Raw genomic sequence first — 26,990 nt, forward strand, 5'->3', positions numbered from 1 at the left:
GTCCAAGGCAGCAAAGTGGTATGCCACTATTGACATTGCCAATGCTTTTTTCTCCATTCCTCTGGCAGCAGAATGTAGGCCTCAGTTTGCCTTCACCTGGAGGGGCGTACAGTGCACCTGGAACCGACTGCCCCAGGGGTGGAAGCACAGTCCCACCATCTGCCATGGACTGATCCAGGCTGCACTGGAAAAGGGTGAAGCTCCGGAACATCTGCAGTACATCGATGACATCATTGTGGGGGGGGAACACAGCAAAGGAAGTATTTGGGAAAGGAGAGAAGATCATCCAGATTCTCCTGGAAGCTGGTTTTGCCATCAAGAAGAGCAAAGTCAAGGGACCTGCCCGAGAGATCCAGTTCCTGGGGGTAAAGTGGCAAGACGGACGGCGTCAGATCCCCACCGAGGTCATCAATAAGATCGCTGCGATGTCTCCACCAACCAGCAAGAAGGAAACACAGGCTTTCCTAGGTGCCATAGGTTTTTGGAGAATGCACATTCCTGAGTACAGCCAGATTGTGAGCCCTCTGTACCTGGTTACCCGCAAGAAGAACGATTTCCACTGGGGCCCTGAACAGCAACAAGCTTTTGCCCAAATCAAGCGGGAGATGGCTCATGCGCTAGCCCTTGGCCCAGTCAGGACGGGACCAGAGGTGAGGAACGTGCTCTACTCTGCGGCCGGGAACAATGGTTTGTCCTGGAGCCTTTGGCAGAAGGTGCCTGGAGAGACTCGTGGCCGACCACTGGGATTCTGGAGTCGAAGTTATAGAGGGTCTGAGGCCAACTACACTCCCACAGAGAAGGAAATCCTAGCAGCCTATGAAGGAGTCCAAGCTGCCTCGGAAGTGATTGGCACCGAAGCACAACTCCTCCTGGCACCCCGACTACCGGTGCTGGGGTGGATGTTTAAAGGAAAGGTTCCCTCCACCCACCATGCCACTGACGCCACATGGAGCAAATGGATTGCCCTCATCACACAACGCGCCCGTATTGGAAACCCAAATCGCCCTGGGATTTTGGAGATCATTACGAACTGGCCGGAAGGTGAAGACTTTGGCCTCACTGACGAAGAGGAGCAGGAACAAGTGACGCGGGCTGAAGAAGCTCCACCGTACAACCAACTACCAGCAGAGGAAACACGATATGCTCTTTTCACTGACGGTTCCTGTCGCATCGTAGGGATGAACCGGAAGTGGAAAGCAGCCGTATGGAGCCCCACACGACAGGTCGCACAAGCTACTGAAGGAGAAGGTGGATCAAGTCAACTTGCTGAACTCAAAGCCGTTCAACTAGCCCTGGACATTGCTGAAAGAGAGAAGTGGCCAAAGCTCTACCTTTATACTGATTCGTGGATGGTAGCCAATGCTCTGTGGGGCTGGCTGGAAAGGTGGAAAAAGGCCAACTGGCAGCGTAGGGGAAAACCAATTTGGGCTGCTGATGAGTGGAAAGATATTGCCACTCGGGTAAAGAAGCTACCTGTGAGGGTCCGTCATGTAGATGCTCATGTCCCCAGGAGTCGGGCTAACGAAGAACATCGTAACAATGAACAGGTAGATCAGGCTGCAAAAATAGAGGTGTCCCAGATAGACTTGGATTGGCAACATAAAGGAGAGTTGTTCTTAGCTCGATGGGCCCATGATGCCTCAGGCCATCAAGGCAGAGAGGCCGCTTATAAATGGGCACGGGACCGAGGGGTGGATCTAACCATGAACAGTATCTCCCAGGTTATCCAAGACTGTGAGACCTGTGCTGCGATCAAGCAGGCCAAGCGGGTGAAGCCTCTGTGGTACGGCGGACGATGGTCGAAGTACAGGTATGGGGAAGCCTGGCAAATTGACTACATCACTCTTCCCCAAACCCGTCAAGGCAAGCGCTACGTGCTGACCATGGTGGAAGCAACCACTGGGTGGCTGGAGACCTACCCTGTGCCTCATGCTACCGCCCGGAACACCATCTTGGGCCTGGAAAAGCAAGTTCTTTGGAGACATGGCACCCCTGAGAGAATCGAGTCAGACAACGGGACACATTTCAAGAATAGCCTCATAAGCACTTGGGCCAGAGAACATGGAATCGAATGGATATATCATATCCCTTATCATGCACCAGCTGCCGGGAAAGTTGAACGGTGCAATGGGCTACTTAAGACTATCCTAAAAGCACTTGGAGGAGGGACTTTCAAAAATTGGGAACTGAACTTAGCAAAGGCCACCTGGATGGTCAATACCCGAGGGTCCATCAATCGAGCTTGTCCTGCCCAGTCTGGACCCTTGCACACAGTGGACGGAGATAAAGTCCCTGTGGTACACACGAGAGGTATGTTAGGAAAGACTGTTTGGATTAATCCCACATCAGGCAAAGGCACACCCCTCCGTGGGGTTGTTTTTGCTCAAGGACCTGGTTACACTTGGTGGGTAATGCAGAAAAATGGGGAAACCCGTTGTGTACCACAAGGAGACCTAATTTTAAGTGAGAACTCTGTGTAAGGTTTCATTGTGTATATATGTATATATGTATCTGTAAGGGGGCATTGGGTTGGGTACGGTGTAGATGGTAATAGAATAAGGGGTGGATTATGTCCTGGGTTACAGTGTAAAATGTGCCAAAAGAAAAAAAATATATTCTATTACCATCTTCAGGAGCTGTTGAGACCAGGTGGGGCGGTGCTCCCTGCCTCCCCCCCTCTGGACTATCTCCTGTTACTGGGCACAACAATGCCTTATCGCCTGACCCATCGGTAACTCGCTCCTGGGCTATCTCCTGTTCATGGCCCATCAAGGAACTGCCTCACGACTCCCCATCCCATTGTGAGATGCTCCGCCCGGGGAGGGGGGGGGAAGGAGCCAAGCAGTCCATGCCAAATAAAAACGGAGATTTTGAACACCCTAGCAGCCTTTCTTCCACTGGATTCCCAGAGGAGCTTTTCCCCCCACTGGAGTTCCAGAGGACGAGAGCTACCTGCCGACCACTGGACCTTCGGAGGAAGACCAGACTCTTTTACCTGATTGCTGCTTCCACAGAACTACACCCATCGCTTCAGGAGGACTGCAGCCAGCATCTTATCGGACTGCTACTGCCACCCTAACAGGGTGTCAGGTTGTATTCCTGACTCTGTCAGTATAAACCAGTGGGTTGTTTGTTTTTTCCCTGCCTTGTGTTTTATATATATATATATATTAGTAAAGAACTGTTATTCCTATTCCCCATATCTTTGCCTGAAGGCCCGTTAATTTCAAAATTATAATAGTTTGGAGGGAAGGGGGTTGCACTCTCCATTTCAAGGGAGGCTCCTGCCTTCCTCCACAGACACCTGTCTTTTTCAAACCAAGACAGATTTTGGCGCCCAACGTGGGGCTCGAGGGCATCGAGAGATAAAGGAATAACGGTTTTTGTGCATTGGATATAGATTCCTTGTTAAGTGGCATCATGTGGGCTAGCTTATCCCGGTTCTTGTGGCATGTGGTGGTGGCTGTATTTCTCCCATTTGCAGGCCCTTATCTAAACATGGGTCCTATAACTAAGGCTGCCGTGACTGTTATCCAGTTTGTTTTATGGATTAATAAGGTGAGGAATTCATGGCTTATTAACTTCCTCTGGAAGGCGGGCACATGGATTCGGAGCTATCAAACACTAAATGTATGCTTTTGGGGTTACTTTAATAATGGTACCTACTGTGAGGAAATGACACCGGGAGAAACTTTCTCCCAACCCCTAACCCAGCTCTTTGGGTCTACTCCACCAGTTTTCGAAGGATTCAGAGCTTTCCTAAGTGCTAATGATATCATACAGTGGCTAGTGTTGCTGATAATCCTGTTTTATTCAGTATTCAGAGATCAGGGGAGATTGGCTTGGCTAACTACCCTGACTAGGAATGCTGCTCCAGAATCTGACCCTGCCTCACAGCTCACATCAGAAATGAACCACTCGGATTGGGTGAAGGAGATACGTGAGATGGGCCAGATGCTGAAGGAGTGCATTCTCTCAGCTGCTGGGAATCCCTCCTCCTGCCTTGAAGAGGGAGAGTCTAATGGTGCAGCAGTAGAACCCACAGACGTTACAACCGTCCAGGTTCCAGCTGAAACGCAAGGGCAGTCAGAGCCAGCAGCAGTCGCCCCTGTGGAAACGAGGAAATCTAAGATGAAATCAGACCACTCAGTTAAGAAAGGAGGGCCCTCAGAACCTGCAGGCGAGCCAGTGGTTGAGATACTCACCGAGTCCCTGACGTATGACAGTCTCCGTAATCTGCACAAAGACATCGTACGGCGGGGGCGTGAGGCTTTTACAACCTGGTTACCTCGGGTCTGGGATCTTATGGGTACGGGTGTGCAACTGGATGGCAGTGAGGCAAGGAATTTGGGACCCTTGACTCAGGACTCAGGTGTCAATCTGGTATTTGTAAGGGAGCCGGGGACCCTTTCCCTCTGGGAGCGGCTTTTAATGAGTGTGAGAGAGAGGTTTGTCCACAGAGAGAGAATGCAGGAGCACCATCATAGAATGCGCTGGAAGACCCTTGAGGAAGGGATCCAGCAGCTGAGAGAAGTGGCAGTATTGCAGGTACTCTTTGGGAGGGATGGACAGCATGGTAACGACCCTGACAAAGTCAGGTGCACAGGGCAAATGTTGTGGAATCTGGCAAATCTAGGGCCATCTGAATACTCCACCTTCATTGCAATGATTAATGCAGATAACGACCGAGAGACAGTGGGTTCTGTCACGAGCAAGCTTAGAAATTTTGAAAGCATGATCAATGGCCCAATGCAGGCTAACGTTTCTGCTGTGATTAAGAGCCTACAAGAGGAGATGAGGGAAATAAAGGAGGAGGTGAGGAGGAGCAGTTCCCATTTGGCACCGGTACAAGTCACAGGCCCCAAAGTCGGAGCCCAACGTCCCCCAGCTAGAGGGAGAGGGTACACTCCACGAGCTGAGCTATGGTACTTCCTGCGCGACCATGGGGAAGACATGGGAAGGTGGGATGGGAAACCCACTTCTGTCCTGGCAGCACGGGTGCGTCAACTCAAGGAGGGAAACACTAACCGGGGGAGTAACACTAAAGTGAAGGTAGCCTCAACCTCCCAGGACCGAGCTGCCAGATATTACAGAAGGGAGGATGATCTGACAGATCCCCTTGAAGGAACCTCTAGTATGTATGTCCAGGAAGGGAATGGTAACCAGTGCTAGAGGGGCCCTGCCTCTAGCCAGGGAGAGGCACGGGAAAACCGGATATTTTGGACGGTGTGGATCCGATGGCCTGGCACGTCAGAGCCACAAAAATACAAAGCGTTAGTTGATACTGGTGCGCAGTGTACCCTAATGCCATCGGGACATGTGGGGGCAGAACCTGTTTCCATTGCCGGGGTAACGGGGGGATCGCAGCAATTGACTCTGTTGGAAGCCGAGGTGAGCCTTACTGGGAAGGAGTGGCAGAAACATCCGATTGTGACTGGTCCAGAGGCCCCGTGCATTCTGGGCATAGACTTCCTCCGGAACGGCTATTACAAGGACCCAAAAGGTCTCAGGTGGGCATTTGGGATAGCTGCTGTGGAGGCAGAGAGCATTAGGCAATTGAACACCTTGCCCGGACTCTCAGAAAACCCATCTGCAGTAGGACTCTTGAAGGTGGAAGAGCAACAAGTGCCAATTGCCACCTCGACAGTGCACCGCCGGCAGTATCGGACGAATCGAGATGCCGTGATCCCCATCCACAAAATGATCCGCGAGCTGGAGAGTCAAGGGGTGGTCAGCAAGACCCACTCACCCTTCAACAGCCCCATTTGGCCTGTGCGCAAGTCTGACGGAGAATGGAGATTGACTGTGGACTATCGTGGCTTGAATGAAGTGACTCCACCGTTGAGCGCTGCCGTGCCGGACATGCTGGAACTCCAGTACGAGCTGGAGTCCAAGGCAGCAAAGTGGTATGCCACTATTGACATTGCCAATGCTTTTTTCTCCATTCCTCTGGCAGCAGAATGTAGGCCTCAGTTTGCCTTCACCTGGAGGGGCGTACAGTGCACCTGGAACCGACTGCCCCAGGGGTGGAAGCACAGTCCCACCATCTGCCATGGACTGATCCAGGCTGCACTGGAAAAGGGTGAAGCTCCGGAACATCTGCAGTACATCGATGACATCATTGTGGGGGGGGAAACACAGCAAAGGAAGTATTTGGGAAAGGAGAGAAGATCATCCAGATTCTCCTGGAAGCTGGTTTTGCCATCAAGAAGAGCAAAGTCAAGGGACCTGCCCGAGAGATCCAGTTCCTGGGGGTAAAGTGGCAAGACGGACGGCGTCAGATCCCCACCGAGGTCATCAATAAGATCGCTGCGATGTCTCCACCAACCAGCAAGAAGGAAACACAGGCTTTCCTAGGCGCCATAGTTTTTTGGAGAATGCACATTCCTGAGTACAGCCAGATTGTGAGCCCTCTGTACCTGGTTACCCGCAAGAAGAACGATTTCCACTGGGGCCCTGAACAGCAACAAGCTTTTGCCCAAATCAAGCGGGAGATCGCTCATGCGCTAGCCCTTGGCCCAGTCAGGACGGGACCAGAGGTGAGGAACGTGCTCTACTCTGCGGCCGGGAACAATGGTTTGTCCTGGAGCCTTTGGCAGAAGGTGCCTGGAGAGACTCGTGGCCGACCACTGGGATTCTGGAGTCGAAGTTATAGAGGGTCTGAGGCCAACTACACTCCCACAGAGAAGGAAATCCTAGCAGCCTATGAAGGAGTCCAAGCTGCCTCGGAAGTGATTGGCACCGAAGCACAACTCCTCCTGGCACCCCGACTACCGGTGCTGGGGTGGATGTTTAAAGGAAAGGTTCCCTCCACCCACCACGCCACTGACGCCACATGGAGCAAATGGATTGCCCTCATCACACAACGCGCCCGTATTGGAAACCCAAATCGCCCTGGGATTTTGGAGATCATTACGAACTGGCCGGAAGGTGAAGACTTTGGCCTCACTGACGAAGAGGAGCAGGAACAAGTGACGCGGGCTGAAGAAGCTCCACCGTACAACCAACTACCAGCAGAGGAAACACGATATGCTCTTTTCACTGACGGTTCCTGTCGCATCGTAGGGATGAACCGGAAGTGGAAAGCAGCCGTATGGAGCCCCACACGACAGGTCGCACAAGCTACTGAAGGAGAAGGTGGATCAAGTCAACTTGCTGAACTCAAAGTCGTTCAACTAGCCCTGGACATTGCTGAAAGAGAGAAGTGGCCAAAGCTCTACCTTTATACTGATTCGTGGATGGTAGCCAATGCTCTGTGGGGCTGGCTGGAAAGGTGGAAAAAGGCCAACTGGCAGCGTAGGGGAAAACCAATTTGGGCTGCTGATGAGTGGAAAGATATTGCCACTCGGGTAAAGAAGCTACCTGTGAGGGTCCGTCATGTAGATGCTCATGTCCCCAGGAGTCGGGCTAACGAAGAACATCGTAACAATGAACAGGTAGATCAGGCTGCAAAAATAGAGGTGTCCCAGATAGACTTGGATTGGCAACATAAAGGAGAGTTGTTCTTAGCTCGATGGGCCCATGATGCCTCAGGCCATCAAGGCAGAGAGGCCGCTTATAAATGGGCACGGGACCGAGGGGTGGATCTAACCATGAACAGTATCTCCCAGGTTATCCAAGACTGTGAGACCTGTGCTGCGATCAAGCAGGCCAAGCGGGTGAAGCCTCTGTGGTACGGCGGACGATGGTCGAAGTACAGGTATGGGGAAGCCTGGCAAATTGACTACATCACTCTTCCCCAAACCCGTCAAGGCAAGCGCTACGTGCTGACCATGGTGGAAGCAACCACTGGGTGGCTGGAGACCTACCCTGTGCCTCATGCTACCGCCCGGAACACCATCTTGGGCCTGGAAAAGCAAGTTCTTTGGAGACATGGCACCCCTGAGAGAATCGAGTCAGACAACGGGACACATTTCAAGAATAGCCTCATAAGCACTTGGGCCAGAGAACATGGAATCGAATGGATATATCATATCCCTTATCATGCACCAGCTGCCGGGAAAGTTGAACGGTGCAATGGGCTACTTAAGACTATCCTAAAAGCAGTTGGAGGAGGGACTTTCAAAAATTGGGAACTGAACTTAGCAAAGGCCACCTGGATGGTCAATACCCGAGGGTCCATCAATCGAGCTTGTCCTGCCCAGTCTGGACCCTTGCACACAGTGGACGGAGATAAAGTCCCTGTGGTACACACGAGAGGTATGTTAGGAAAGACTGTTTGGATTAATCCCACATCAGGCAAAGGCACACCCCTCCGTGGGGTTGTTTTTGCTCAAGGACCTGGTTACACTTGGTGGGTAATGCAGAAAAATGGGGAAACCCGTTGTGTACCACAAGGAGACCTAATTTTAAGTGAGAACTCTGTGTAAGGTTTCATTGTGTATATATGTATATATGTATCTGTAAGGGGGCATTGGGTTGGGTACGGTGTAGATGGTAATAGAATAAGGGGTGGATTATGTCCTGGGTTACAGTGTAAAATGTGCCAAAAGAAAAAAAATATATTCTATTACCATCTTCAGGAGCTGTTGAGACCAGGTGGGGCGGTGCTCCCTGCCTCCCCCCCTCTGGACTATCTCCTGTTACTGGGCACAACAATGCCTTATCGCCTGACCCATCGGTAACTCGCTCCTGGGCTATCTCCTGTTCATGGCCCATCAAGGAACTGCCTCACGACTCCCCATCCCATTGTGAGATGCTCCGCCCGGGGAGGGGGGGGGAAGGAGCCAAGCAGTCCATGCCAAATAAAAACGGAGATTTTGAACACCCTAGCAGCCTTTCTTCCACTGGATTCCCAGAGGAGCTTTTCCCCCCACTGGAGTTCCAGAGGACGAGAGCTACCTGCCGACCACTGGACCTTCGGAGGAAGACCAGACTCTTTTACCTGATTGCTGCTTCCACAGAACAACACCCATCGCTTCAGGAGGACTGCAGCCAGCATCTTATCGGACTGCTACTGCCACCCTAACAGGGTGTCAGGTTGTATTCCTGACTCTGTCAGTATAAACCAGTGGGTTGTTTGTTTTTTCCCTGCCTTGTGTTTTATATATATATATTAGTAAAGAACTGTTATTCCTATTCCCCATATCTTTGCCTGAAGGCCCGTTAATTTCAAAATTATAATAGTTTGGAGGGAAGGGGGTTGCACTCTCCATTTCAAGGGAGGCTCCTGCCTTCCTCCACAGACACCTGTCTTTTTCAAACCAAGACAGATTTTGGCGCCCAACGTGGGGCTCGAGGGCATCGAGAGATAAAGGAATAACGGTTTTTGTGCATTGGATATAGATTCCTTGTTAAGTGGCATCATGTGGGCTAGCTTATCCCGGTTCTTGTGGCATGTGGTGGTGGCTGTATTTCTCCCATTTGCAGGCCCTTATCTAAACATGGGTCCTATAACTAAGGCTGCCGTGACTGTTATCCAGTTTGTTTTATGGATTAATAAGGTGAGGAATTCATGGCTTATTAACTTCCTCTGGAAGGCGGGCACATGGATTCGGAGCTATCAAACACTAAATGTATGCTTTTGGGGTTACTTTAATAATGGTACCTACTGTGAGGAAATGACACCGGGAGAAACTTTCTCCCAACCCCTAACCCAGCTCTTTGGGTCTACTCCACCAGTTTTCGAAGGATTCAGAGCTTTCCTAAGTGCTAATGATATCATACAGTGGCTAGTGTTGCTGATAATCCTGTTTTATTCAGTATTCAGAGATCAGGGGAGATTGGCTTGGCTAACTACCCTGACTAGGAATGCTGCTCCAGAATCTGACCCTGCCTCACAGCTCACATCAGAAATGAACCACTCGGATTGGGTGAAGGAGATACGTGAGATGGGCCAGATGCTGAAGGAGTGCATTCTCTCAGCTGCTGGGAATCCCTCCTCCTGCCTTGAAGAGGGAGAGTCTAATGGTGCAGCAGTAGAACCCACAGACGTTACAACCGTCCAGGTTCCAGCTGAAACGCAAGGGCAGTCAGAGCCAGCAGCAGTCGCCCCTGTGGAAACGAGGAAATCTAAGATGAAATCAGACCACTCAGTTAAGAAAGGAGGGCCCTCAGAACCTGCAGGCGAGCCAGTGGTTGAGATACTCACCGAGTCCCTGACGTATGACAGTCTCCGTAATCTGCACAAAGACATCGTACGGCGGGGGCGTGAGGCTTTTACAACCTGGTTACCTCGGGTCTGGGATCTTATGGGTACGGGTGTGCAACTGGATGGCAGTGAGGCAAGGAATTTGGGACCCTTGACTCAGGACTCAGGTGTCAATCTGGTATTTGTAAGGGAGCCGGGGACCCTTTCCCTCTGGGAGCGGCTTTTAATGAGTGTGAGAGAGAGGTTTGTCCACAGAGAGAGAATGCAGGAGCACCATCATAGAATGCGCTGGAAGACCCTTGAGGAAGGGATCCAGCAGCTGAGAGAAGTGGCAGTATTGCAGGTACTCTTTGGGAGGGATGGACAGCATGGTAACGACCCTGACAAAGTCAGGTGCACAGGGCAAATGTTGTGGAATCTGGCAAATCTAGGGCCATCTGAATACTCCACCTTCATTGCAATGATTAATGCAGATAACGACCGAGAGACAGTGGGTTCTGTCACGAGCAAGCTTAGAAATTTTGAAAGCATGATCAATGGCCCAATGCAGGCTAACGTTTCTGCTGTGATTAAGAGCCTACAAGAGGAGATGAGGGAAATAAAGGAGGAGGTGAGGAGGAGCAGTTCCCATTTGGCACCGGTACAAGTCACAGGCCCCAAAGTCGGAGCCCAACGTCCCCCAGCTAGAGGGAGAGGGTACACCCCACGAGCTGAGCTATGGTACTTCCTGCGCGACCATGGGGAAGACATGGGAAGGTGGGATGGGAAACCCACTTCTGTCCTGGCAGCACGGGTGCGTCAACTCAAGGAGGGAAACACTAACCGGGGGAGTAACACTAAAGTGAAGGTAGCCTCAACCTCCCAGGACCGAGCTGCCAGATATTACAGAAGGGAGGATGATCTGACAGATCCCCTTGAAGGAACCTCTAGTATGTATGTCCAGGAAGGGAATGGTAACCAGTGCTAGAGGGGCCCTGCCTCTAGCCAGGGAGAGGCACGGGAAAACCGGATATTTTGGACGGTGTGGATCCGATGGCCTGGCACGTCAGAGCCACAAAAATACAAAGCGTTAGTTGATACTGGTGCGCAGTGTACCCTAATGCCATCGGGACATGTGGGGGCAGAACCTGTTTCCATTGCCGGGGTAACGGGGGGATCGCAGCAATTGACTCTGTTGGAAGCCGAGGTGAGCCTTACTGGGAAGGAGTGGCAGAAACATCCGATTGTGACTGGCCCAGAGGCCCCGTGCATTCTGGGCATAGACTTCCTCCGGAACGGCTATTACAAGGACCCAAAAGGTCTCAGGTGGGCATTTGGGATAGCTGCTGTGGAGGCAGAGAGCATTAGGCAATTGAACACCTTGCCCGGACTATCAGAAAACCCATCTGCAGTAGGACTCTTGAAGGTGGAAGAGCAACAAGTGCCAATTGCCACCTCGACAGTGCACCGCCGGCAGTATCGGACGAATCGAGATGCCGTGATCCCCATCCACAAAATGATCCGCGAGCTGGAGAGTCAAGGGGTGGTCAGCAAGACCCACTCACCCTTCAACAGCCCCATTTGGCCTGTGCGCAAGTCTGACGGAGAATGGAGATTGACTGTGGACTATCGTGGCTTGAATGAAGTGACTCCACCGTTGAGCGCTGCCGTGCCGGACATGCTGGAACTCCAGTACGAGCTGGAGTCCAAGGCAGCAAAGTGGTATGCCACTATTGACATTGCCAATGCTTTTTTCTCCATTCCTCTGGCAGCAGAATGTAGGCCTCAGTTTGCCTTCACCTGGAGGGGCGTACAGTACACCTGGAACCGACTGCCCCAGGGGTGGAAGCACAGTCCCACCATCTGCCATGGACTGATCCAGGCTGCACTGGAAAAGGGTGAAGCTCCGGAACATCTGCAGTACATCGATGACATCATTGTGGGGGGGGAACACAGCAAAGGAAGTATTTGGGAAAGGAGAGAAGATCATCCAGATTCTCCTGGAAGCTGGTTTTGCCATCAAGAAGAGCAAAGTCAAGGGACCTGCCCGAGAGATCCAGTTCCTGGGGGTAAAGTGGCAAGACGGACGGCGTCAGATCCCCACCGAGGTCATCAATAAGATCGCTGCGATGTCTCCACCAACCAGCAAGAAGGAAACACAGGCTTTCCTAGGCGCCATAGGTTTTTGGAGAATGCACATTCCTGAGTACAGCCAGATTGTGAGCCCTCTGTACCTGGTTACCCGCAAGAAGAACGATTTCCACTGGGGCCCTGAACAGCAACAAGCTTTTGCCCAAATCAAGCGGGAGATGGCTCATGCGCTAGCCCTTGGCCCAGTCAGGACGGGACCAGAGGTGAGGAACGTGCTCTACTCTGCGGCCGGGAACAATGGTTTGTCCTGGAGCCTTTGGCAGAAGGTGCCTGGAGAGACTCGTGGCCGACCACTGGGATTCTGGAGTCGAAGTTATAGAGGGTCTGAGGCCAACTACACTCCCACAGAGAAGGAAATCCTAGCAGCCTATGAAGGAGTCCAAGCTGCCTCGGAAGTGATTGGCACCGAAGCACAACTCCTCCTGGCACCCCGACTACCGGTGCTGGGGTGGATGTTTAAAGGAAAGGTTCCCTCCACCCACCACGCCACTGACGCCACATGGAGCAAATGGATTGCCCTCATCACACAACGCGCCCGTATTGGAAACCCAAATCGCCCTGGGATTTTGGAGATCATTACGAACTGGCCGGAAGGTGAAGACTTTGGCCTCACTGACGAAGAGGAGCAGGAACAAGTGACGCGGGCTGAAGAAGCTCCACCGTACAACCAACTACCAGCAGAGGAAACACGATATGCTCTTTTCACTGACGGTTCCTGTCGCATCGTAGGGATGAACCGGAAGTGGAAAGCAGCCGTATGGAGCCCCACACGACAGGTCGCACAAGCTACTGAAGGAGAAGGTGGATCAAGTCAACTTGCTGAACTCAAAGTCGTTCAACTAGCCCTGGACATTGCTGAAAGAGAGAAGTGGCCAAAGCTCTACCTTTATACTGATTCGTGGATGGTAGCCAATGCTCTGTGGGGCTGGCTGGAAAGGTGGAAAAAGGCCAACTGGCAGCGTAGGGGAAAACCAATTTGGGCTGCTGATGAGTGGAAAGATATTGCCACTCGGGTAAAGAAGCTACCTGTGAGGGTCCGTCATGTAGATGCTCATGTCCCCAGGAGTCGGGCTAACGAAGAACATCGTAACAATGAACAGGTAGATCAGGCTGCAAAAATAGAGGTGTCCCAGATAGACTTGGATTGGCAACATAAAGGAGAGTTGTTCTTAGCTCGATGGGCCCATGATGCCTCAGGCCATCAAGGCAGAGAGGCCGCTTATAAATGGGCACGGGACCGAGGGGTGGATCTAACCATGAACAGTATCTCCCAGGTTATCCAAGACTGTGAGACCTGTGCTGCGATCAAGCAGGCCAAGCGGGTGAAGCCTCTGTGGTACGGCGGACGATGGTCGAAGTACAGGTATGGGGAAGCCTGGCAAATTGACTACATCACTCTTCCCCAAACCCGTCAAGGCAAGCGCTACGTGCTGACCATGGTGGAAGCAACCACTGGGTGGCTGGAGACCTACCCTGTGCCTCATGCTACCGCCCGGAACACCATCTTGGGCCTGGAAAAGCAAGTTCTTTGGAGACATGGCACCCCTGAGAGAATCGAGTCAGACAACGGGACACATTTCAAGAATAGCCTCATAAGCACTTGGGCCAGAGAACATGGAATCGAATGGATATATCATATCCCTTATCATGCACCAGCTGCCGGGAAAGTTGAACGGTGCAATGGGCTACTTAAGACTATCCTAAAAGCAGTTGGAGGAGGGACTTTCAAAAATTGGGAACTGAACTTAGCAAAGGCCACCTGGATGGTCAATACCCGAGGGTCCATCAATCGAGCTTGTCCTGCCCAGTCTGGACCCTTGCACACAGTGGACGGAGATAAAGTCCCTGTGGTACACACGAGAGGTATGTTAGGAAAGACTGTTTGGATTAATCCCACATCAGGCAAAGGCACACCCCTCCGTGGGGTTGTTTTTGCTCAAGGACCTGGTTACACTTGGTGGGTAATGCAGAAAAATGGGGAAACCCGTTGTGTACCACAAGGAGACCTAATTTTAAGTGAGAACTCTGTGTAAGGTTTCATTGTGTATATATGTATATATGTATCTGTAAGGGGGCATTGGGTTGGGTACGGTGTAGATGGTAATAGAATAAGGGGTGGATTATGTCCTGGGTTACAGTGTAAAATGTGCCAAAAGAAAAAAAATATATTCTATTACCATCTTCAGGAGCTGTTGAGACCAGGTGGGGCGGTGCTCCCTGCCTCCCCCCCTCTGGACTATCTCCTGTTACTGGGCACAACAATGCCTTATCGCCTGACCCATCGGTAACTCGCTCCTGGGCTATCTCCTGTTCATGGCCCATCAAGGAACTGCCTCACGACTCCCCATCCCATTGTGAGATGCTCCGCCCGGGGAGGGGGGGGGAAGGAGCCAAGCAGTCCATGCCAAATAAAAACGGAGATTTTGAACACCCTAGCAGCCTTTCTTCCACTGGATTCCCAGAGGAGCTTTTCCCCCCACTGGAGTTCCAGAGGACGAGAGCTACCTGCCGACCACTGGACCTTCGGAGGAAGACCAGACTCTTTTACCTGATTGCTGCTTCCACAGAACAACACCCATCGCTTCAGGAGGACTGCAGCCAGCATCTTATCGGACTGCTACTGCCACCCTAACAGGGTGTCAGGTTGTATTCCTGACTCTGTCAGTATAAACCAGTGGGTTGTTTGTTTTTTCCCTGCCTTGTGTTTTATATATATATATTAGTAAAGAACTGTTATTCCTATTCCCCATATCTTTGCCTGAAGGCCCGTTAATTTCAAAATTATAATAGTTTGGAGGGAAGGGGGTTGCACTCTCCATTTCAAGGGAGGCTCCTGCCTTCCTCCACAGACACCTGTCTTTTTCAAACCAAGACAGATTTTGGCGCCCAACGTGGGGCTCGAGGGCATCGAGAGATAAAGGAATAACGGTTTTTGTGCATTGGATATAGATTCCTTGTTAAGTGGCATCATGTGGGCTAGCTTATCCCGGTTCTTGTGGCATGTGGTGGTGGCTGTATTTCTCCCATTTGCAGGCCCTTATCTAAACATGGGTCCTATAACTAAGGCTGCCGTGACTGTTATCCAGTTTGTTTTATGGATTAATAAGGTGAGGAATTCATGGCTTATTAACTTCCTCTGGAAGGCGGGCACATGGATTCGGAGCTATCAAACACTAAATGTATGCTTTTGGGGTTACTTTAATAATGGTACCTACTGTGAGGAAATGACACCGGGAGAAACTTTCTCCCAACCCCTAACCCAGCTCTTTGGGTCTACTCCACCAGTTTTCGAAGGATTCAGAGCTTTCCTAAGTGCTAATGATATCATACAGTGGCTAGTGTTGCTGATAATCCTGTTTTATTCAGTATTCAGAGATCAGGGGAGATTGGCTTGGCTAACTACCCTGACTAGGAATGCTGCTCCAGAATCTGACCCTGCCTCACAGCTCACATCAGAAATGAACCACTCGGATTGGGTGAAGGAGATACGTGAGATGGGCCAGATGCTGAAGGAGTGCATTCTCTCAGCTGCTGGGAATCCCTCCTCCTGCCTTGAAGAGGGAGAGTCTAATGGTGCAGCAGTAGAACCCACAGACGTTACAACCGTCCAGGTTCCAGCTGAAACGCAAGGGCAGTCAGAGCCAGCAGCAGTCGCCCCTGTGGAAACGAGGAAATCTAAGATGAAATCAGACCACTCAGTTAAGAAAGGAGGGCCCTCAGAACCTGCAGGCGAGCCAGTGGTTGAGATACTCACCGAGTCCCTGACGTATGACAGTCTCCGTAATCTGCACAAAGACATCGTACGGCGGGGGCGTGAGGCTTTTACAACCTGGTTACCTCGGGTCTGGGATCTTATGGGTACGGGTGTGCAACTGGATGGCAGTGAGGCAAGGAATTTGGGACCCTTGACTCAGGACTCAGGTGTCAATCTGGTATTTGTAAGGGAGCCGGGGACCCTTTCCCTCTGGGAGCGGCTTTTAATGAGTGTGAGAGAGAGGTTTGTCCACAGAGAGAGAATGCAGGAGCACCATCATAGAATGCGCTGGAAGACCCTTGAGGAAGGGATCCAGCAGCTGAGAGAAGTGGCAGTATTGCAGGTACTCTTTGGGAGGGATGGACAGCATGGTAACGACCCTGACAAAGTCAGGTGCACAGGGCAAATGTTGTGGAATCTGGCAAATCTAGGGCCATCTGAATACTCCACCTTCATTGCAATGATTAATGCAGATAACGACCGAGAGACAGTGGGTTCTGTCACGAGCAAGCTTAGAAATTTTGAAAGCATGATCAATGGCCCAATGCAGGCTAACGTTTCTGCTGTGATTAAGAGCCTACAAGAGGAGATGAGGGAAATAAAGGAGGAGGTGAGGAGGAGCAGTTCCCATTTGGCACCGGTACAAGTCACAGGCCCCAAAGTCGGAGCCCAACGTCCCCCAGCTAGAGGGAGAGGGTACACCCCACGAGCTGAGCTATGGTACTTCCTGCGCGACCATGGGGAAGACATGGGAAGGTGGGATGGGAAACCCACTTCTGTCCTGGCAGCACGGGTGCGTCAACTCAAGGAGGGAAACACTAACCGGGGGAGTAACACTAAAGTGAAGGTAGCCTCAACCTCCCAGGACCGAGCTGCCAGATATTACAGAAGGGAGGATGATCTGACAGATCCCCTTGAAGGAACCTCTAGTATGTATGTCCAGGAAGGGAATGGTAACCAGTGCTAGAGGGGCCCTGCCTCTAGCCAGGGAGAGGCACGGGAAAACCGGATATTTTGGACGGTGTGGATCCGATGGCCTGGCACGTCAGAGCCACAAAAATACAAAGCGTTAGTTGATACTGGTGCGCAGTGTACCCTAATGCCATCGGGACATGTGGGGGCAGAACCTGTTTCCATTGCCGGGGTAACGGGGGGATCGCAGCAATTGACTCTGTTGGAAGCCGAGGTGAGCCTTACTGGGAAGGAGTGGCAGAAACATCCGATTGTGACTGGCCCAGAGGCCCCGTGCATTCTGGGCATAGACTTCCTCCGGAACGGCTATTACAAGGACCCAAAAGGTCTCAGGTGGGCATTTGGGATAGCTGCTGTGGAGGCAGAGAGCATTAGGCAATTGAACACCTTGCCCGGACTATCAGAAAACCCATCTGCAGTAGGACTCTTGAAGGTGGAAGAGCAACAAGTGCCAATTGCCACCTCGACAGTGCACCGCCGGCAGTATCGGACGAATCGAGATGCCGTGATCCCCATCCACAAAATGATCCGCGAGCTGGAGAGTCAAGGGGTGGTCAGCAAGACCCACTCACCCTTCAACAGCCCCATTTGGCCTGTGCGCAAGTCTGACGGAGAATGGAGATTGACTGTGGACTATCGTGGCTTGAATGAAGTGACTCCACCGTTGAGCGCTGCCGTGCCGGACATGCTGGAACTCCAGTACGAGCTGGAGTCCAAGGCAGCAAAGTGGTATGCCACTATTGACATTGCCAATGCTTTTTTCTCCATTCCTCTGGCAGCAGAATGTAGGCCTCAGTTTGCCTTCACCTGGAGGGGCGTACAGTACACCTGGAACCGACTGCCCCAGGGGTGGAAGCACAGTCCCACCATCTGCCATGGACTGATCCAGGCTGCACTGGAAAAGGGTGAAGCTCCGGAACATCTGCAGTACATCGATGACATCATTGTGGGGGGGGAACACAGCAAAGGAAGTATTTGGGAAAGGAGAGAAGATCATCCAGATTCTCCTGGAAGCTGGTTTTGCCATCAAGAAGAGCAAAGTCAAGGGACCTGCCCGAGAGATCCAGTTCCTGGAGGTAAAGTGGCAAGACGGACGGCGTCAGATCCCCACCGAGGTCATCAATAAGATCGCTGCGATGTCTCCACCAACCAGCAAGAAGGAAACACAGGCTTTCCTAGGCGCCATAGGTTTTTGGAGAATGCACATTCCTGAGTACAGCCAGATTGTGAGCCCTCTGTACCTGGTTACCCGCAAGAAGAACGATTTCCACTGGGGCCCTGAACAGCAACAAGCTTTTGCCCAAATCAAGCGGGAGATCGCTCATGCGCTAGCCCTTGGCCCAGTCAGGACGGGACCAGAGGTGAGGAACGTGCTCTACTCTGCGGCCGGGAACAATGGTTTGTCCTGGAGCCTTTGGCAGAAGGTGCCTGGAGAGACTCGTGGCCGACCACTGGGATTCTGGAGTCGAAGTTATAGAGGGTCTGAGGCCAACTACACTCCCACAGAGAAGGAAATCCTAGCAGCCTATGAAGGAGTCCAAGCTGCCTCGGAAGTGATTGGCACCGAAGCACAACTCCTCCTGGCACCCCGACTACCGGTGCTGGGGTGGATGTTTAAAGGAAAGGTTCCCTCCACCCACCACGCCACTGACGCCACATGGAGCAAATGGATTGCCCTCATCACACAACGCGCCCGTATTGGAAACCCAAATCGCCCTGGGATTTTGGAGATCATTACGAACTGGCCGGAAGGTGAAGACTTTGGCCTCACTGACGAAGAGGAGCAGGAACAAGTGACGCGGGCTGAAGAAGCTCCACCGTACAACCAACTACCAGCAGAGGAAACACGATATGCTCTTTTCACTGCCGGTTCCTGTCGCATCGTAGGGATGAACCGGAAGTGGAAAGCAGCCGTATGGAGCCCCACACGACAGGTCGCACAAGCTACTGAAGGAGAAGGTGGATCAAGTCAACTTGCTGAACTCAAAGCCGTTCAACTAGCCCTGGACATTGCTGAAAGAGAGAAGTGGCCAAAGCTCTACCTTTATACTGATTCGTGGATGGTAGCCAATGCTCTGTGGGGCTGGCTGGAAAGGTGGAAAAAGGCCAACTGGCAGCGTAGGGGAAAACCAATTTGGGCTGCTGATGAGTGGAAAGATATTGCCACTCGGGTAAAGAAGCTACCTGTGAGGGTCCGTCATGTAGATGCTCATGTCCCCAGGAGTCGGGCTAACGAAGAACATCGTAACAATGAACAGGTAGATCAGGCTGCAAAAATAGAGGTGTCCCAGATAGACTTGGATTGGCAACATAAAGGAGAGTTGTTCTTAGCTCGATGGGCCCATGATGCCTCAGGCCATCAAGGCAGAGAGGCCGCTTATAAATGGGCACGGGACCGAGGGGTGGATCTAACCATGAACAGTATCTCCCAGGTTATCCAAGACTGTGAGACCTGTGCTGCGATCAAGCAGGCCAAGCGGGTGAAGCCTCTGTGGTACGGCGGACGATGGTCGAAGTACAGGTATGGGGAAGCCTGGCAAATTGACTACATCACTCTTCCCCAAACCCGTCAAGGCAAGCGCTACGTGCTGACCATGGTGGAAGCAACCACTGGGTGGCTGGAGACCTACCCTGTGCCTCATGCTACCGCCCGGAACACCATCTTGGGCCTGGAAAAGCAAGTTCTTTGGAGACATGGCACCCCTGAGAGAATCGAGTCAGACAACGGGACACATTTCAAGAATAGCCTCATAAGCACTTGGGCCAGAGAACATGGAATCGAATGGATATATCATATCCCTTATCATGCACCAGCTGCCGGGAAAGTTGAACGGTGCAATGGGCTACTTAAGACTACCCTAAAAGCACTTGGAGGAGGGACTTTCAAAAATTGGGAACTGAACTTAGCAAAGGCCACCTGGATGGTCAATACCCGAGGGTCCATCAATCGAGCTGGTCCTGCCCAGTCTGGACCCTTGCACACAGTGGACGGAGATAAAGTCCCTGTGGTACACACGAGAGGTATGTTAGGAAAGACTGTTTGGATTAATCCCACATCAGGCAAAGGCACACCCCTCCGTGGGGTTGTTTTTGCTCAAGGACCTGGTTACACTTGGTGGGTAATGCAGAAAAATGGGGAAACCCGTTGTGTACCACAAGGAGACCTAATTTTAAGTGAGAACTCTGTGTAAGGTTTCATTGTGTATATATGTATATATGTATCTGTAAGGGGGCATTGGGTTGGGTACGGTGTAGATGGTAATAGAATAAGGGGTGGATTATGTCCTGGGTTACAGTGTAAAATGTGCCAAAAGAAAAAAAAATATATTCTATTACCATCTTCAGGAGCTGTTGAGACCAGGTGGGGCGGTGCTCCCTGCCTCCCCCCCTCTGGACTATCTCCTGTTACTGGGCACAACAATGCCTTATCGCCTGACCCATCGGTAACTCGCTCCTGGGCTATCTCCTGTTCATGGCCCATCAAGGAACTGCCTCACGACTCCCCATCCCATTGAGAGATGCTCCGCCCGGGGAGGGGGGGGAAGGAGCCAAGCAGTCCATGCCAAATAAAAACGGAGATTTTGAACACCCTAGCAGCCTTTCTTCCACTGGATTCCCAGAGGAGCTTTCCCCCCACTGGAGTTCCAGAGGACGAGAGCTACCTGCCGACCACTGGACCTTCGGAGGAAGACCAGACTCTTTTACCTGATTGCTGCTTCCACAGAACTACACCCATCGCTTCAGGAGGACTGCAGCCAGCATCTTATCGGACTGCTACTGCCACCCTAACAGGGTGTCAGGTTGTATTCCTGACTCTGTCAGTATAAACCAGTGGGTTGTTTGTTTTTTCCCTGCCTTGTGTTATATATATATATATATTAGTAAAGAACTGTTATTCCTATTCCCCATATCTTTGCCTGAAGGCCCGTTAATTTCAAAATTATAATAGTTTGGAGGGATGGGGGTTGCACTCTCCATTTCAAGGGAGGCTCCTGCCTTCCTCCACAGACACCTGTCTTTTTCAAACCAAGACAGATTTTGGCGCCCAACGTGGGGCTCGAGGGCATCGAGAGATAAAGGAATAACGGTTTTTGTGCATTGGATATAGATTCCTTGTTAAGTGGCATCATGTGGGCTAGCTTATCCCGGTTCTTGTGGCATGTGGTGGTGGCTGTATTTCTCCCATTTGCAGGCCCTTATCTAAACATGGGTCCTATAACTAAGGCTACCGTGACTGTTATCCAGTTTGTTTTATGGATTAATAAGGTGAGGAATTCATGGCTTATTAACTTCCTCTGGAAGGCGGGCACATGGATTCGGAGCTATCAAACACTAAATGTATGCTTTTGGGGTTACTTTAATAATGGTACCTACTGTGAGGAAATGACACCGGGAGAAACTTTCTCCCAACCCCTAACCCAGCTCTTTGGGTCTACTCCACCAGTTTTCGAAGGATTCAGAGCTTTCCTAAGTGCTAATGATATCATACAGTGGCTAGTGTTGCTGATAATCCTGTTTTATTCAGTATTCAGAGATCAGGGGAGATTGGCTTGGCTAACTACCCTGACTAGGAATGCTGCTCCAGAATCTGACCCTGCCTCACAGCTCACATCAGAAATGAACCACTCGGATTGGGTGAAGGAGATACGTGAGATGGGCCAGATGCTGAAGGAGTGCATTCTCTCAGCTGCTGGGAATCCCTCCTCCTGCCTTGAAGAGGGAGAGTCTAATGGTGCAGCAGTAGAACCCACAGACGTTACAACCGTCCAGGTTCCAGCTGAAACGCAAGGGCAGTCAGAGCCAGCAGCAGTCGCCCCTGTGGAAACGAGGAAATCTAAGATGAAATCAGACCACTCAGTTAAGAAAGGAGGGCCCTCAGAACCTGCAGGCGAGCCAGTGGTTGAGATACTCACCGAGTCCCTGACGTATGACAGTCTCCGTAATCTGCACAAAGACATCGTACGGCGGGGGCGTGAGGCTTTTACAACCTGGTTACCTCGGGTCTGGGATCTTATGGGTACGGGTGTGCAACTGGATGGCAGTGAGGCAAGGAATTTGGGACCCTTGACTCAGGACTCAGGTGTCAATCTGGTATTTGTAAGGGAGCCGGGGACCCTTTCCCTCTGGGAGCGGCTTTTAATGAGTGTGAGAGAGAGGTTTGTCCACAGAGAGAGAATGCAGGAGCACCATCATAGAATGCGCTGGAAGACCCTTGAGGAAGGGATCCAGCAGCTGAGAGAAGTGGCAGTATTGGAGGTACTCTTTGGGAGGGATGGACAGCATGGTAACGACCCTGACAAAGTCAGGTGCACAGGGCAAATGTTGTGGAATCTGGCAAATCTAGGGCCATCCGAATACTCCACCTTCATTGCAATGATTAATGCAGATAACGACCGAGAGACAGTGGGTTCTGTCACGAGCAAGCTTAGAAATATTGAAAGCATGATCAATGGCCCAATGCAGGCTAACGTTTCTGCTGTGATTAAGAGCCTACAAGAGGAGATGAGGGAAATAAAGGAGGAGGTGAGGAGGAGCAGTTCCCATTTGGCACCGGTACAAGTCACAGGCCCCAAAGTCGGAGCCCAACGTCCCCCAGCTAGAGGGAGAGGGTACACCCCACGAGCTGAGCTATGGTACTTCCTGCGCGACCATGGGGAAGACATGGGAAGGTGGGATGGGAAACCCACTTCTGTCCTGGCAGCACGGGTGCGTCAACTCAAGGAGGGAAACACTAACCGGGGGAGTAACACTAAAGTGAAGGTAGCCTCAACCTCCCAGGACCGAGCTGCCAGATATTACAGAAGGGAGGATGATCTGACAGATCCCCTTGAAGGAACCATTCCTGAGTACAGCCAGATTGTGAGCCCTCTGTACCTGGTTACCCGCAAGAAGAACGATTTCCACTGGGGCCCTGAACAGCAACAAGCTTTTGCCCAAATCAAGCGGGAGATCGCTCATGCGCTAGCCCTTGGCCCAGTCAGGACGGGACCAGAGGTGAGGAACGTGCTCTACTCTGCGGCCGGGAACAATGGTTTGTCCTGGAGCCTTTGGCAGAAGGTGCCTGGAGAGACTCGTGGCCGACCACTGGGATTCTGGAGTCGAAGTTATAGAGGGTCTGAGGCCAACTACACTCCCACAGAGAAGGAAATCCTAGCAGCCTATGAAGGAGTCCAAGCTGCCTCGGAAGTGATTGGCACCGAAGCACAACTCCTCCTGGCACCCCGACTACCGGTGCTGGGGTGGATGTTTAAAGGAAAGGTTCCCTCCACCCACCACGCCACTGACGCCACATGGAGCAAATGGATTGCCCTCATCACACAACGCGCCCGTATTGGAAACCCAAATCGCCCTGGGATTTTGGAGATCGTTACGAACTGGCCGGAAGGTGAAGACTTTGGCCTCACTGACGAAGAGGAGCAGGAACAAGTGACGCGGGCTGAAGAAGCTCCACCGTACAACCAACTACCAGCAGAGGAAACACGATATGCTCTTTTCACTGACGGTTCCTGTCGCATCGTAGGGATGAACCGGAAGTGGAAAGCAGCCGTATGGAGCCCCACACGACAGGTCGCACAAGCTACTGAAGGAGAAGGTGGATCAAGTCAACTTGCTGAACTCAAAGTCGTTCAACTAGCCCTGGACATTGCTGAAAGAGAGAAGTGGCCAAAGCTCTACCTTTATACTGATTCGTGGATGGTAGCCAATGCTCTGTGGGGCTGGCTGGAAAGGTGGAAAAAGGCCAACTGGCAGCGTAGGGGAAAACCAATTTGGGCTGCTGATGAGTGGAAAGATATTGCCACTCGGGTAAAGAAGCTACCTGTGAGGGTCCGTCATGTAGATGCTCATGTCCCCAGGAGTCGGGCTAACGAAGAACATCGTAACAATGAACAGGTAGATCAGGCTGCAAAAATAGAGGTGTCCCAGATAGACTTGGATTGGCAACATAAAGGAGAGTTGTTCTTAGCTCGATGGGCCCATGATGCCTCAGGCCATCAAGGCAGAGAGGCCGCTTATAAATGGGCACGGGACCGAGGGGTGGATCTAACCATGAACAGTATCTCCCAGGTTATCCAAGACTGTGAGACCTGTGCTGCGATCAAGCAGGCCAAGCGGGTGAAGCCTCTGTGGTACGGCGGACGATGGTCGAAGTACAGGTATGGGGAAGCCTGGCAAATTGACTACATCACTCTTCTCCAAACCCGTCAAGGCAAGCGCTACGTGCTGACCATGGTGGAAGCAACCACTGGGTGGCTGGAGACCTACCCTGTGCCTCATGCTACCGCCCGGAACACCATCTTGGGCCTGGAAAAGCAAGTTCTTTGGAGACATGGCACCCCTGAGAGAATCGAGTCAGACAACGGGACACATTTCAAGAATAGCCTCATAAGCACTTGGGCCAGAGAACATGGAATCGAATGGATATATCATATCCCTTATCATGCACCAGCTGCCGGGAAAGTTGAACGGTGCAATGGGCTACTTAAGACTACCCTAAAAGCACTTGGAGGAGGGACTTTCAAAAATTGGGAACTGAACTTAGCAAAGGCCACCTGGATGGTCAATACCCGAGGGTCCATCAATCGAGCTGGTCCTGCCCAGTCTGGACCCTTGCACACAGTGGACGGAGATAAAGTCCCTGTGGTACACACGAGAGGTATGTTAGGAAAGACTGTTTGGATTAATCCCACATCAGGCAAAGGCACACCCCTCCGTGGGGTTGTTTTTGCTCAAGGACCTGGTTACACTTGGTGGGTAATGCAGAAAAATGGGGAAACCCGTTGTGTACCACAAGGAGACCTAATTTTAAGTGAGAACTCTGTGTAAGGTTTCATTGTGTATATATGTATATATGTATCTGTAAGGGGGCATTGGGTTGGGTACGGTGTAGATGGTAATAGAATAAGGGGTGGATTATGTCCTGGGTTACAGTGTAAAATGTGCCAAAAGAAAAAAAAATATATTCTATTACCATCTTCAGGAGCTGTTGAGACCAGGTGGGGCGGTGCTCCCTGCCTCCCCCCCTCTGGACTATCTCCTGTTACTGGGCACAACAATGCCTTATCGCCTGACCCATCGGTAACTCGCTCCTGGGCTATCTCCTGTTCATGGCCCATCAAGGAACTGCCTCACGACTCCCCATCCCATTGAGAGATGCTCCGCCCGGGGAGGGGGGGGAAGGAGCCAAGCAGTCCATGCCAAATAAAAACGGAGATTTTGAACACCCTAGCAGCCTTTCTTCCACTGGATTCCCAGAGGAGCTTTCCCCCCACTGGAGTTCCAGAGGACGAGAGCTACCTGCCGACCACTGGACCTTCGGAGGAAGACCAGACTCTTTTACCTGATTGCTGCTTCCACAGAACTACACCCATCGCTTCAGGAGGACTGCAGCCAGCATCTTATCGGACTGCTACTGCCACCCTAACAGGGTGTCAGGTTGTATTCCTGACTCTGTCAGTATAAACCAGTGGGTTGTTTGTTTTTTTCCCTGCCTTGTGTTATATATATATATATATTAGTAAAGAACTGTTATTCCTATTCCCCATATCTTTGCCTGAAGGCCCGTTAATTTCAAAATTATAATAGTTTGGAGGGATGGGGGTTGCACTCTCCATTTCAAGGGAGGCTCCTGCCTTCCTCCACAGACACCTGTCTTTTTCAAACCAAGACAGATTTTGGCGCCCAACGTGGGGCTCGAGGGCATCGAGAGATAAAGGAATAACGGTTTTTGTGCATTGGATATAGATTCCTTGTTAAGTGGCATCATGTGGGCTAGCTTATCCCGGTTCTTGTGGCATGTGGTGGTGGCTGTATTTCTCCCATTTGCAGGCCCTTATCTAAACATGGGTCCTATAACTAAGGCTACCGTGACTGTTATCCAGTTTGTTTTATGGATTAATAAGGTGAGGAATTCATGGCTTATTAACTTCCTCTGGAAGGCGGGCACATGGATTCGGAGCTATCAAACACTAAATGTATGCTTTTGGGGTTACTTTAATAATGGTACCTACTGTGAGGAAATGACACCGGGAGAAACTTTCTCCCAAGCCCTAACCCAGCTCTTTGGGTCTACTCCACCAGTTTTCGAAGGATTCAGAGCTTTCCTAAGTGCTAATGATATCATACAGTGGCTAGTGTTGCTGATAATCCTGTTTTATTCAGTATTCAGAGATCAGGGGAGATTGGCTTGGCTAACTACCCTGACTAGGAATGCTGCTCCAGAATCTGACCCTGCCTCACAGCTCACATCAGAAATGAACCACTCGGATTGGGTGAAGGAGATACGTGAGATGGGCCAGATGCTGAAGGAGTGCATTCTCTCAGCTGCTGGGAATCCCTCCTCCTGCCTTGAAGAGGGAGAGTCTAATGGTGCAGCAGTAGAACCCACAGACGTTACAACCGTCCAGGTTCCAGCTGAAACGCAAGGGCAGTCAGAGCCAGCAGCAGTCGCCCCTGTGGAAACGAGGACATCTAAGATGAAATCAGACCACTCAGTTAAGAAAGGAGGGCCCTCAGAACCTGCAGGCGAGCCAGTGGTTGAGATACTCACCGAGTCCCTGACGTATGACAGTCTCCGTAATCTGCACAAAGACATCGTACGGCGGGGGCGTGAGGCTTTTACAACCTGGTTACTTCGGGTCTGGGATCTTATGGGTACGGGTGTGCAACTGGATGGCAGTGAGGCAAGGAATTTGGGACCCTTGACTCAGGACTCAGGTGTCAATCTGGTATTTGTAAGGGAGCCGGGGACCCTTTCCCTCTGGGAGCGGCTTTTAATGAGTGTGAGAGAGAGGTTTGTCCACAGAGAGAGAATGCAGGAGCACCATCATAGAATGCGCTGGAAGACCCTTGAGGAAGGGATCCAGCAGCTGAGAGAAGTGGCAGTATTGGAGGTACTCTTTGGGAGGGATGGACAGCATGGTAACGACCCTGACAAAGTCAGGTGCACAGGGCAAATGTTGTGGAATCTGGCAAATCTAGGGCCATCCGAATACTCCACCTTCATTGCAATGATTAATGCAGATAACGACCGAGAGACAGTGGGTT

Source organism: Leptosomus discolor, chromosome 18, assembly GCF_034619465.1.
Source record: "Leptosomus discolor isolate bLepDis1 chromosome 18, bLepDis1.hap2, whole genome shotgun sequence".
NCBI classification, from domain to species: domain Eukaryota; kingdom Metazoa; phylum Chordata; class Aves; order Leptosomiformes; family Leptosomidae; genus Leptosomus; species Leptosomus discolor.